We start from the raw sequence: 14,300 nt of genomic DNA on the forward strand, positions 1-14,300 counted from the left end.
TGAGGGACTGAGAGAGGGTGACTATTGAAAGGTTTAAGGGTAACGGACTCAAGTGCACAGGCAATATAGGAAGGAGAGCTAAGACAGGGAAGTGAAGACTTAGGGAAGGACTCTTGGAGACTCTCCCCCTTTTAGACTGTGAGCCCACTGTTGGGTAGGGACTGTCTCTATATGTTGCCAATTTGTACTTCCCAAGCGCTTAGTACAGTGCTCTGCACATAGTAAGCGCTCAATAAATATGATTGATGATGATGATGATGATTGTAGGAGGTCTTAGAATGTAGGAAAAGTGATGGTCTAGTGAATATAAATGGGGAAGGAGTTCCAAGCCAGAGGCAAGGACCTGGGTGAAGCGTCAGTGGTGAGAAAGACAAGATTGAGGTATGGTGAGTAGATTGGTGTTAGACGAGTGAAGTGAACCTGCTAGATTGTAGTAGGAAATCAGTGAAATAAGATAGGAGGGGACAAACTGATTGAGTGTTTTAAAGCCAATGGTAAAGATATTTTGTTTGACACAGAGGTGGATTGGTAACGACTGAAGGGTCTCAAGAGTGGGAAAACAATGAACTCTTTTTCAGAAAAATGTTGTAGACAACAGAGTGAAGTATGAATGGGAGTGGGGAGAAATAGGAAGCAAGGAGGTCAGCAGGTAAGCTGATGAAGTAGTGAAGGTGGGATATGATAAGTGCTTGGCTCCGCGTTGTAGGTTGGGTGGAGAAGAAGTGGCAGGGTCTAGAGATGTTGAGAAAGTGGAATCAATTGGATATGGTTACAGATTGAATATGTGAGCCGAATGAGAGAGTTGATTTGAGGATAATATCAAGGTTACAGGTTTATGAGACAGAAAGGATAGTGGTGCTGTCTACAGTGATGGAAAAGTCAGGGAGAGGACAGGGTTGGGGAGAGAAGATGAGGAGTTCTGTTTTGGATATTTTAAGCTTGAGGTGTCAGTAAGACATTCAAGTAGAGATGTTCTGAAGGCAGGAGAAAATCTGAGACTGTAGAGAAGGGGAAAAATCAGGACTGGAGATGTAGATTTGGGAATCATCCACCTAGAGATGTTAGTTGAATCCATGGGAACGAATGAGTTCTCCAAGGGAGTGGGTGTAGATGGGAATCGAAGGGGACCCTGAACTAAACTTGGAAGGATTCCCAGAGTTAGGAGGTTAAATGTTCCTCCTCTACAGCGGAGAAGTCCACAGAAAAGTCAGACAATGTACTGTCAGAGACCTAGGAGGAGAACCAAGGGAGGACAGTATCAGTGAAGGTAAGGTTACATAAATTTTCCAAGAGACAGGGGTGGTCCACAGTGTTGAAGGCAGCTGAGAGGTTGAGGATTTGATAAATATAAGGGTTAAAAAAGAGATGAGTCAAGGATAATGCCATGATTCTGGGCTCGTGAGATAGGAAGAAAGGCGGTGTTGTCTACAAAAATTGGAAAGTCTGGGTAGTACATACTTTTCCAAAGAAGCACTGTGTCCTAGTGGATAGAGGCCCGGGATTAGAGGGACCTGCGTTCTAATTCCAACTCTGCCACTTCTCTGCTGGGTGACCTTGAGCAAGCCACTTCACTTCTCTGGGCCTCAGTTCCCTCATCTGTAAAATGGGGGTATGAACTGTGTCCAACCCAATTTGCTTGTATCTACCCCAGTGCTTAGTACAGTGCCTGGCACATAGTAAGTGTTTAAAACATACCAGTTACAGGATTTGGGTGGGAAGATAAGGTAGTCCTAATATATCCCATCTCTTCTCATTGACCTGCTCCATTACCAATCATATAACTGGTAACTTATGAGAAGCAGCATGGCTCAGTGGAAAGAGCACAGGCTTTGGAGTCAGAGGTCTTGGGTTCAAATCCCAGCTCTGCCAATTGTCAGCTGAGTGACTTTGGGCAAGTCACTTAACTTCTCTGTGCCTCAGTTACCTCATCTGTAAAATGGGGATTAAGACTGTGAGCTCCCGCGGAACAACCTGATCACCTTGTAACCTCCCCAGTGCTTAGAACAGTGCTTTGCACATAGTAAGTGCTTAATAAATGCCATTATTATTATTATTACAACTACCTTACTCTTTATGTTCTTTTATTCTTGAATTCTATTAGACCATCCAATAACCTCAAGGATAGCTTTCTTTCATTTCTGCTTTTCCTCCCTTCCCTGTCCTTGTCTCTCACTAAGATATGAAAATTAGATCCAGAGAAGCAGCATGGCTCAGAGGAAAGAACATGGGCTTGGGAGCCAGAGGTCATGGGTTCTAATCCCTGCTCTGCCATGTCAGCTGTGTGACTTCGGGCATTTCACTTAACTTCTCTGGGCCTCAATTACCTCATCTGGAAAATGGGGGTTAATTAAGACTGTGAGCCCCACGTGGGACAACCTGATCACCTTGTATCGCCCCAGCTCTTAGAACAGTGCTTCGCACATAGTAAACACTTAACAAATGCCTTTATTATTATTATCCAAAATGCTGAACACTGCTTAAGGGCGTTTCCATCTTTTCTCCATCTTTCCTCAAGTAGGTCTTTATTGGGTGTTTAATGCTCCGTTGTTACTCTCAATGAAGTTCCTTAATTCAATCAAAACTGCTTCCTGAGTGTCTAAGAGCAAAGGTTGTTTCATTAAAGTATTTTGATCCCTAGCACAATATATTTCCACACTTGTCACGTCATATTTCACAATACTGGACTTCCTAGGTATTCTGGGTAGCAACATTTTTGAAACTATAATTTTTATGTAAGATGGTGCTCCCTCTAAAATTTTGTGAAGCAAAGGAACAAAAAATACTGTTCTAGGCTTTACAGAAGAAAGCAAATGTCTTCTTCAAATCAAAAGTTCACAACAGAGCAACCATAAACATTGCTTTAGAGTATATTCAAAGAATGTTCAGAATATAGGAGGATGTTTTATTTCAGAGAAGTTCGTTTGCATTAAGAATTTGTTTATTCCACATAATAACAGCTTGTGTTGATAATAGTAACTGGGTGATATTCAATTTAAGGAAATATGGAACAAAAAATATTAACAGTTCCCTCAGACTACCTAAATTGAAAGATAAACTTCAACTGGGAACAAGCATTGACAAACTGAATGAAGAGGAGAGGGAGAAAGAGGGAAAGAGAAAGAGAGGGAGGGAGAGAAGCTGATTCATGTGCTAAAGGAGCACATTCATTCATTCATTCAATCGTATTTATTGAGCACTTACTGTGTGCAGAGCACTGTACTAAGCGCTTTGGAAGTACAAGTTGGCAACATATAGAGATGGTCCCTACCCAACAGCGGGCTCACAGTCTAGAAGGGGGAGACAGACAACAAAACAAAACATATTAACAAAATAAAATAAATAGAATAGATATGTACAAATAAAATAAAGAAATTGAGTAATTAATACGTACAAACACATATACATATATACAGGTGCTGTTGGGAGAGGAAGGAGGTAAGGTGGGGGGATGGGGAGGGGGAGGAGGGCACATACGCATCATCATTATTTACCAGATTATTCATTCATTCAATCATATTTATTGAGTGCTTACTGTGGGCAGAGCACTGTACTAAGCACTTGGAAAGTACAAGTCGGCACATTAAGTAATTTTAAACATTTAGTAGTCATTCAGACATATTTATAAAGACGAAAACAGATGGTCATCTCTCTGCTGCACACATATTGATGTGACTTCATGAATTCAGTGTCAAATCATAATAAAGTATGGATAGCGTCATACTTTTTCTTCAAGTACAAGGGAATTTCTAACTGTTCTAACTCAGTATTCAAGAAATTCTCTAAGATTAAGTTGCTCAATCCATTTTAGAGTGTATTTCAATCACCTGATGCCGTTAGTGCTTAGTGGCTCAGTGGAAAGAGCCCGGGCTTGGGAGCCAGAGGTTATGGGTTCTAATCCTGGCTCCGCCAGTTGTCAGCGTGTGACTTTGGGCAAGTCACTCAACTTCTCTAGGTTTCTAAGGGGATTAAGATGTGGGACAACCTGATCACCTTGCATTCCCCCCACCCCCAGCGCTTAGAACAGTGCTTTGTATATAGTAAGTGCTTAACAATTGTCATCATCATTATTATTATTATTACAGTGCTCTGCGCACAGTAAGTGCTGAATACGATTGAATGAATGAATGAATTACATGTAAAGCACATCCATATTTCCACAAGTATCATTTTCTATTTATTTACCCTATAAACACAATTTCACCGAGAAAAAAACTTTGAGGTTAAAAAGCAATACCTCTGGATGCTTTCTTACTCACTGGCAACCTGAAGTTTCAAATACAACTCTTACTTTTAGAGAAACAGAGTAGATTTTGAAGAGACTTTAAAAAAACCCAAAAACCTAAGATTATTTTCTTAGCCAGACGGTAGAATTCTCCCCTGGGACTTAGTTTGCCAGGAAGAGTCCTGGGTGGAGAAATATTAGCAGCTGGCATGGTAATGAGTCCCCCTCTCCCTCAATGACTTTGTTATTATTCCCCTCTTGCAGTCTGGTTCTCAGAGTTACATGTCATTTAAACTTAAATTAAAATATGTACTGTGTGTATAATTCAGCTAATGCCATCCACATGAATAATATATATAAACATATTAGTGTAGCTAACTGGTAAGGAGGAAATAAACACAACAATGCAATTCAAAAAGAGTTTCTGACATAGCAATTCACATTTGCATGGAGTTTTTAAGAGAATAAAAAATAACAACAATAATAATAATATTTAGTAAATGCTTACTGTGTTGCAAGGATTTTGCTAAGTGCTAATTTAGAGACATGATAATAGATAGGCAGAGATCCCATCTCGTAAGGGCTTCTCAGTCTAAGAGGAAGGGAGAAAAGGTCACACAACATCTTCAACCGCTCAGTCTCCAACGGCTGCTTCCCCTCTGCCTTCAAACATACCCATGTCTACTCCATCCTAAAAAAAACCCTCTGTTGACCCATGGCCCCCTCCAGTTATTGCCTCATCTCCCTCCTTCCCTTCCTTTCCAAACTCTTAAAGCGAGTTGTCTATATTCGCTGCCTCAAATTCCTCAACTCCAACTCTCTCATGGACCCCCTCCAATCTGGCTTCCGTCCCCTCCAGTCTACTGAAACTGCTCTGTCAAAGGTCAAATCCAATGGCTCCTATTCTATCCTAATCCTCCTCAACCTCTCAGCGGCCTTTGACACTGTCTCCTCTCCTCAACACGTTATCCAACCTTGGCTTCACAGACTCCGTCCTCTCCTGGTTCTCCCCTTATTTTTCTGGCCATCCATTCTCAGTCTCCTTCATGGGCTCCTCCTTCCCCTCCCATCCCCTAACTCTAGGGGTTCCTCAAAGGTCAGTTCTTGGTCCGCTTCTGTTCTCCAAATATACTCACTCCCTTGGTGAACTCATTTGCTCCCATGGCTTCAACTATCATTTCTACGCAGATGACACCCAAATCTACATCTCCTCCTCTGTTCTCTCTCCCTCCCTCCAGGCTTGTATCTCCTCCTGCCTTCAGGACATCACCTGGATGTCTGCCAGCCACCTAAAACTCAACATGTCCAAGACTGAGCTCCTTATCTTCCCTCCCAAACCCTGTACTCTCCGTGACTTTCCCGTCACTGTGGATGGCACTACCATCCTTCCCATCTCACAAGCCCGCAACCTTGTGGCATCCTTGACTCTGCTCTCTCATTCAACCGACAGATCCAATCCGTCACCAAAATCTGCCAGTCTCACCTTCACAACATCGCCAAGATCTGCCTTTTCCTCTCCATCCAAACTGCTACCTTGTTGGTACAATCTCCCAGCCTATCCAGACTGGATTACTGCATCAGCCTCCTTTCTGATCTCCCATCCTCCTGTCTCTCCCCACTTCAGTCCATACTTCACTCTGCTGCCTGGGTTATCTCTGGACAGAAATGCTCTGGGCATGTCACTCCCCTCCTCAAAAATCTCCAGCGGTTGTCTATCAACCTTCGCATGAAGCAAAAACTCCTCACTATTGGCATCAAAGCTTTCAATCACCTCACCCCCTTCTACCTCACCTCCCTTCTCTCCTTCTACAGCCCAGCCAGCACCCTCTGCTCCTCTGCTGCTAAACTCCTCACTGTGACTCATTCTTGCCTGTCCCGCCATCGACCCCTGTTCGACGTCTTACCTCTGGCCTGGAATGCCCTCCCTCCACACATCTGCCAAACTAGCTTTCTTTGTCCCTTCAAAGCCCTACTGGGAGCTCACCTCCTACAAGAGGCCTTCCCAGACTGAACCCCGCACTTTTCCTCTGCTCCTCCTCCCCTTCCCATTCATTCAATCATATTTATTGAGCACTTACTGTGTGCAGAGCACTGTACTAAGCGTTTGGGAAGTACAAGTTGGCAACATATAACATTGCCACCACCCCCTCTCTCTGCTCTACCCCCTTCCTGACAAAGAGATAAATTATTCATTTGTCTACCCAGTTTCTTTAGTTGGTTAAGAAATACCATGTTGGTTAAATTCAAGGACTCCTGGTGATTTTGCAGGAATAAGTTATCACAAAAAGATGTTCAGAAGACTTTATATAGCTCTGTATGTAATTAACTTGAACTCTATATGATTTCCTGTTCTCATCAGAAATAATTAAAAAAAAAAAACCATTCCCAGTTCCCAAGAGTTCCTTGAATTTAGTAAGGCTTGAATTATGAGAAGCTCCCAGTACAAAGAAAGTATGGAATGACAAGAAAAAATACTTTGGAAACAGTACAAATCCTTTGAGATAGGCACATTAGAGAGAAAGTATTCAAATGTACAGCCTGGGAATTAAAACAGACCCTAATTACAGTCCTTCAAAATTCCTTAGGTACAACACTTCACAAAAAGAAGACTTTGAAAATCTGCAAGTGTTCAGTCTAGTTTCATAAGTATTTCTTAGACTTCAGAGCATAGCAACATTCTGATGAAATGGATGGCATCAGAATAAAAATGGCTTTAGCAAACATATGATGAAAAAGTACAGACACTCAATAGGAAATAGGCCTGGGAATATGTGAAAGAAGATTAAATCCATGATTCCTCAAACATTGCTAAGTAGTTGAATTCATTTTCACAAGCTCTCTTAAAATTCAAAAGAGAAAACAGTAATCAAAGACATTTCTTTAATTATGAAGAGATTCAATACGACTCTATACTGTCACTTCTTGAAGAATGAATTAATGAAATGAGTATTTGTAATCTTTGAGGACATATTTCACTAATAAAATTGGAATGGCTTGCAAGCTAGCACAGAAGAGCTTACAAATGTGTTTAATTACTGACAAATACTTTAGATAAAAACAACCCAGAAAGATCAGAAAATATATCAGAAGCAGGGGGTGGAAAAATCGTATGTAGGAACCAAAAATCAGTATAATTTTTTGAACGTTTACGCGTGGTAGTTCTGGATCTCCTTCTATTCACCATGAACAGCCACTCCCTCAGAGAACTCATTTGCTCTCCATAGCCTCAACTGCCATCTCTACACAGATTATTCCCAAATATAGCTTTCCACACCCTAATGCTCTCCTTCTGTACAATCTCTATTACAGCTCATCTGGCTGGGCCCCACACTCAAAAGAGAGATGTGGAAGCCAGGAAAGTCAGTCCAAAGTGCCCTTCCCTGAGGGAAGTATAGAGATTTTGCTGAGGCAATTCGACAGCAGGATTGGGGTGGAAAATGGAGGTGCAGATAGTTGGAGAAGGAGACCCTTGGCCAGCTAGAAGGTAAGATGGGGGATCCCATGTTCTAGGGAAAGTAGGACACAGGACTGGCTCATGCTGTGAATTCTGTATGGACACAGGGCATTGGTGGGGGGGTGTTGGAAAGGATATCAGATTAAGGTTAGGACATTTGGAGGTTCAGGGTGCAGAATTAGAACTCTGGAGAAGTGAGTCTCCTGCTCCTGATGGGAGAAAGAACACTGAGAGACCTGCTTCCCAACAACTTGGGGAAGTGAGATGGGAACCTGGAATGAACTGCAAGAAGAAGGGAGGACCAGAAGAACATGAGCCCCAGACCACCTTCAGGAAAGCACAGAGGGTCCTCGGGGGGGAAAAGTATTAGATCCAGAGAAAAGTGGTTTAAACTTGAATTGTTTTCGTTTGTTTAAGAAACCTTTGAACGTTATTGAGATATCAGCTATTGGTGACTGTCTGCAATAGGGCTGTGAGAGAAACTCCAGGTGCTGGCGAGGCATGTGGATCTGGAGAGCCATGACTTTGGAGGATTAGTCTTCTAGACTGTGAGCCCACTGTTGGGTAGGGACCGTCCCTATGTGTTGCCAACTTGTACTTCCCAAGCGCTTAGTACAGTGCTCTGCACACAGTAAGCGCTCAATAAATATGATTGATTGATTAGCTTTACCCTCAGGCTTCCTGTAGCCAGCCCCAGGATTAGGGGGATGGTTAGCATGATATGCTATTTTCCAATCCCCCCTTCACCTCTGGGGAGTTGCCTGGGCTTCAGTTGAAGGATGGTGGCAGCTACAGGAATACAGGGACTTGAAGAGCAATGAAAGGAATGTCCCCAAGCCTGTATTAGAAGAACAGAAGACCCGGAGGACCTTAAGACCCAGTGGAGGCTAAGTGGGAAACACTCTCACTTAAAACGATTCCAGGGCTATTTTCACCAGGATTTGGGCCTGTTAATCCCTGGAGACTTCAGTCTCACATTTCCTACTTTCTTCAAGACATATCTACTTGGATTGCCTGCCAACGTCTCAAATTTAATATGTCCAAAATGTAAATCTCAACTTCACACCCCAACACTTACTGTGTGCAGAGCACTGCACTAAGCGTTTGGGAGAGTGCAATATAACAATATAATAGACGCATTCCCTTCCCACAACGAGCATACAGTCTAGCAATCCTTCTCTGCCAACCACCGTCTGACAGTGGGGGCCCCTAAAGTCTCTGCTCTGGGTCTTTTTCTTTTCTCCATCAAACCCACTTCCTTGGAAAACTCATTTCATCATCATCATCATCAATCATATTTATTGAGCGCTTACTATGTGCAAAGCACTGTACTAAGCGCTTGGGAAGTACAAATTGGCAACACATAGAGACAGTCCCCACCCAACAGTGGGCTCACAGTCTAAAAGGGGGAGACAGAGAACAAAACCAAACACACCAACAAAATAAAATAAATAGAATAGATATGTACAAGTAAAATAAATAAATAAATAACTAGAGTAATAAATATGTACAAACATATATACATATATACAGGTGCTGTGGGGAAGGGAAGGAGGTAAGGCGGGAGGATGGAGAGGGGGACGAGGGGCAGCATGGCTTAGTAGAAAGAGCACAGGCCTGAGAGTTGGAGGATTTGGTTTCTAATCCCGGCTCCACCACGTACCTGATGTGTGACCTAACTTCTCTGTACCTCAGTTCCCTCATCTGCAAAATGGGGGCTCAGTACCTCTTCTCCCTCCTACTGCGACTGCGTGTGGGATCCGATTATCTTGCATCTACTCCGGCATTTAGTACAGTGCTTGGCACTTACAGTAAGTGCTTAACAAAAACGATAATTATTAGCGTGGGGTAACAAAACTTGGTCTAAGAAGCTTTACGTTAATTTTAAACTGATGCAGTTGGTACAGCTTTGATTTTGAAAGACTTGGAGATAATCATGCTTTTATACTACAAGCAGAACCTAAGAAGCAGGGTGGTATAATGGTTAGAGCATGGGCCTGGGATTCAAAAGTACTGGGGCCTTAATCCCGGCTCCACCACTAGTCTGCCGTGTGACCTTAGGCCAGTCACTTAACTTCTCTGAGCCTCAGTTACCTCATCGGTAAAATGGGGATTAAGATTGTGAGCCCCCCGTCAGACATGGACCATGTCCAACCTGATTACTTTGTATCTACCCCAGCGCTTAGTGCCTGGCTCTTAACAAATACCATAAAAAAAAGAGCTAAAGCTGCATCTCAAACTACATCAGGGCAAAGCAACCAACTTGAAAATTCAACACTCTGTTCTACTTTTCACTGGGCCATGGAACTGTTACTATGGCCTGCTGCAAGTGACACCTTTTTGGGGTCTTATGAGTTACCACTTGTAAAACGGGAATTATAAACATTATCATTCTTAAACAGTGTTACTGGAATGTGTAACAGAACCATTGTGCTTGCTAGTAAGTCTGTCAACAGAGGCTGGGATCCAACAATTTTTCCCTCTCGTGCAGTTAATTCTTGTGCTTTATTTGTGATTCCCAAAGGGAGACAGGCCTATTCTGCCCTCCGCGATCGATAGGACCACCTAGTTAATAGTAATGATAATAACAACGATGGTATTTGTTTAGCAGCGTGGCTCAGTGGAAAGAGCATGGGCTTTGGAGTCAGAGGTCACGGGTTCAAATCCCGGCTCTCCCAATTGTCAGCTGTGTGACTGTGGGCAAGTCATTTAACTCTCTATACCTCAGTTACTTCAACTGTAAAATGGGGATTAAGACTATGAGCCCCCCGTGGGACAACCTGATCAACTTGTAACCTCCCCAACACTTAGAATAGTGCTTTGCACATAGTAAGCAATTAACAAATACCATTATTATTATTATTATTACTGGGATTAGTGAAGTGATGCTTGAAAAATGACTTACAAGCTTCGGAGAGGGAGAGCTACTGAAATTAAGTTCTTTGAACTTGAATCTCTAGAAGATTCAAGCAGCTAAAGCCTGAATTTAAGGAAGGGAAAACAGGTACATATAACTGGGGTGATCAGATGATCTTTTATGCCATTTCTGTGATTTTTAAGGAGGCTGTCCCTGAAGTTATGAATTTGAAACGACTGGGCTCCAAATTGGTGTGCAAGCCCCTCATTATGTACAGAGAGATTCTGAATTTCTTCTGGGAGCCAACCTGTACTCTCTAACATTGTTCTCTTGTGGTGTCAGTGAAGGCTTCTTAAATCGATGAGGTTTTCTGTCTAGGCACTATCTGCTACTCTCAGGAGGTCTTCTGGCCCGAACAGCAAGTAGTTTCTAACACAAGAGGTGACTTTGCAAATTCACCCCACAAACCTAATAGCTTCAAAAGACATCTTTATGCACTTCACATGTCCGAACCCATCATGACCAAACCTCAGGAACATCAGACACTTGGTATAATTGGTAATGGACATCTTTTATCCAAGGATACTTCTTCAAGCCACTGAACTGTTTCTGCTCCCAAACTCTGACGGTTGAGGTCATTTGCTCCCATGGCTTCACCTACCATCTCTATGAGGATGATTCCCAAATCTGCATCTCCAGCCCTCACCTCTCTCCTTCTCTGGAGTCTCAAATTTCCTCTGCCTTCAGTACATCTCTACCTGTATGTCCTGCCCTCATCTCAAATTAAGCACGTCCATAACAGAACTCTTTATACTCTTACACAAACCCTGTCCTTCCCTGTTTTTTTCTATCGTTGTAGACAATACCACTACCCTCCCTATCTCATAAGCCCATAATTTTGGCATTATCCTTAACTCAGCTCTCTCATACAAAGCACGTATTTAATTTGAAACAAAATCCTGTCACTTCAAACTTCACACAGCACTTCTAAAATCCACCCTTTCTTCTCCATCCAGAGTGATACTACTTTGATCCAAGTACTTATTCTATTCTGCCTTGACTTCTGCATCTGCCTCCTTGCTGATCTCCCAGCCTCCTATTTCTCACCACTCCAGTTTCCCCCTCCTTTCTTACCTCACCTGGCCACCTTCTTTAGACCATTCCACAAATTTTGCTTCTCTAGCACGAACTATTCACTGGACTCCAATCTCATTGTGAGCCTTAAGGAGAAAGGGACAGTATTTGAGCATTTTCTTTGTGTAATTACTTCAGTAGTGTTCTACATTTAGTAAGCACTTAATAGATACCATCCCTCTTGCTACTATTAACAGTAGTAAGCAGATAACAGAAAATTTTGATCTATGTGGAATTTTTTTCTTTTAATGATATTTGTTAAATGCTTACTATCAAAATCAGAATCAAGAATAATACTAATAATTATGCCCTTTGTTAAGCACATACTAATAATAATTGGCATTTGTTAAGCACTTACTATGTGCAAAGCACTGTTCTAAGCGCTGGGGAGGATACAGGGGGATCAGGTTGTCCCACGTGGGGCTCACAGTCTTAATCCCCATTTTACAGATGAGGTAACTGAGGCCCAGAGAAGTTAAGTGACTTGCCCAAGATCACACAGCAGACATATGGCAGAGTCGGGATTCGAACCCATGACCTCTGAATCCAAAGCCCTTGCTCTTTCCACTGAGCCACGCTGCTTCTCTGAGCCACACTGCTTCTCTAACAGGCACTGTACTAAGCGCTGGGGTGGGGCTCACAGTCCCAATCTCCATTTTGCAGAAGAGATCAATGAGGCACAGAGAAGTGAAGGGACTTGCCAAAGGTCACACGGCAGAGAAGTCGCTCAGTGGAAAGAGCCCGGGCTTGGGAGTCAGAGGCCATGGGTTCAAATCCCTGCTCTGCCATATGTCTGCTGTGTGACCTTGGGCAAGTCACTTAACTTCTCTGAGCCTCAGTTACCTCATCTGTAAAATGGGGATTAAGATTGTGAGCCCCATGTGGGACAACCTGATCACCTTGTAACCCCCCAGTGCTTAGAACAGTGCTTTGCACATAGTAATCACTTAACAAATCATCATTATCATCAATCGTATTTATTGAGCGCTTACTGTGTGCAGAGCACTGTACTAAGCGCTTGGGAGGTACAAATTGGCATTATTATTATTATTATTATTATTATTAAGTGGCAGAGCTAGAATTAGAACCCATGACCCTCTGACTCCCACGCCCATACTCTATCACTACACCATGATGCTTCAGAGTCACTGGTATTTATTGAACATTTACTATGTGCAGAGCACTGTACTAAGTGCTTAGGAGAGTAAAACAGAATTAGCAGACAGGTTCCATGGCCATAAAGTGCTTGCAGTCTAGAGACCACAAATTTCTCAAATACTGTATTAATTGCCAGAGTAGATAGAAATGAATCAGGGTAGACACAGTCCCCATCCCACACTGGGCTCAGAATCTAAGTAGGAGGGAGAATCCCCATTTCACAGATGAGGGAACTGAGGCTCGGAGAAGGTAAGCGACTTGTTGAAGAACCCACAGCAGGCAAGTAGCAGAGTCAAGATTAGAGCCCAGGTTCTCTAAGACTGTGAGCCCATTGTTGGGTAGGTACTGTCTCTATATGTTGCCAACTTGTACTTCCCAAGCTCTTAATACAGTGCTCTGCACACAGTAAGCACTCAATAAATACAATTGAATGAATGCTCTTTTCACTAGTCCATGCTGCTTTCTGAAATTCAAAGTGCTTCATACCTCTTAAAACAGTAATAGGAGGGAAAATCCCAAGAGTGATCCATACCAAGCAGAACCTAGGGGTGAGAATAATTTAAGGGAGGTATTCATTTGAAAATTTAGATTGGAAGCCAGGATCCCAGATTGGAAGTAAAGTAATCCATACAAAGCTCTGTTCTGTTTGAAGGACTTCATTACTGGAAAGATGCAGATAAAATGAACTGAGTTTGGAAGAAAGTCACAGGAATGATTAACAGGCAGGAGCGACTGATTTATGAGGAAAGATTAAAGAACTAAACATGTATAGCTTGGGTAAGCAAAGACTAATGGGAAAATGTCAACACCCTCGAATATTTAAAGGGTGTAAATACCAAGGAAGGAGGAGGAATTATCTTGCTTGGCACGGGGCAGTAAAACTGAGAGTAATGGGATAATTTTCAGAAAAGGGAAATGAATTCTAAACATAAATGTGAAACATTTCCTGATAATGAAATGACTATTAGTCCTAGGAATGATTTGCCTGAGAAGATGGAGGGAACATCATATAAAATCCTGTGAACCAGAGGGTATGAGAACAGTTTGACTCCTTCAGGCACGGAAAAGATCGTGCCTACAAACTTTTAAAGCTTTTGAGATTCCTTCTCCATTCATAGGTCCTAAAGGCACTGGAATAAACACTGATTACTTCACTTGGCTTCTAAAATGGGTAAAACTCTTAGGAAGTATTTAAATGCATTTTATTTATCCAAACAACCCATATGTTATCCAAAGACATTTCAAATCCCCATGGATACTTGCTGCCAAGACCACTTTTCATCCTAACAAAAACATTCTATTACTTAGAAAGAAAGAACAAATGAAAATCGAAATAATAAAAATACACAAAGGACATAGAATGACACAGGGCAGTGGGAAAGTTGTTTCGATTTGTTGTGTTTTTGAAGGAGCTGTGTGGTGAGGGTGAGGGAAAGAGAATGTATTTCCCATCTAGCCTTTCACATACTGGATGG

This window comes from Tachyglossus aculeatus, chromosome 5 (assembly GCF_015852505.1).
Source record: "Tachyglossus aculeatus isolate mTacAcu1 chromosome 5, mTacAcu1.pri, whole genome shotgun sequence".
NCBI lineage: Eukaryota > Metazoa > Chordata > Mammalia > Monotremata > Tachyglossidae > Tachyglossus > Tachyglossus aculeatus.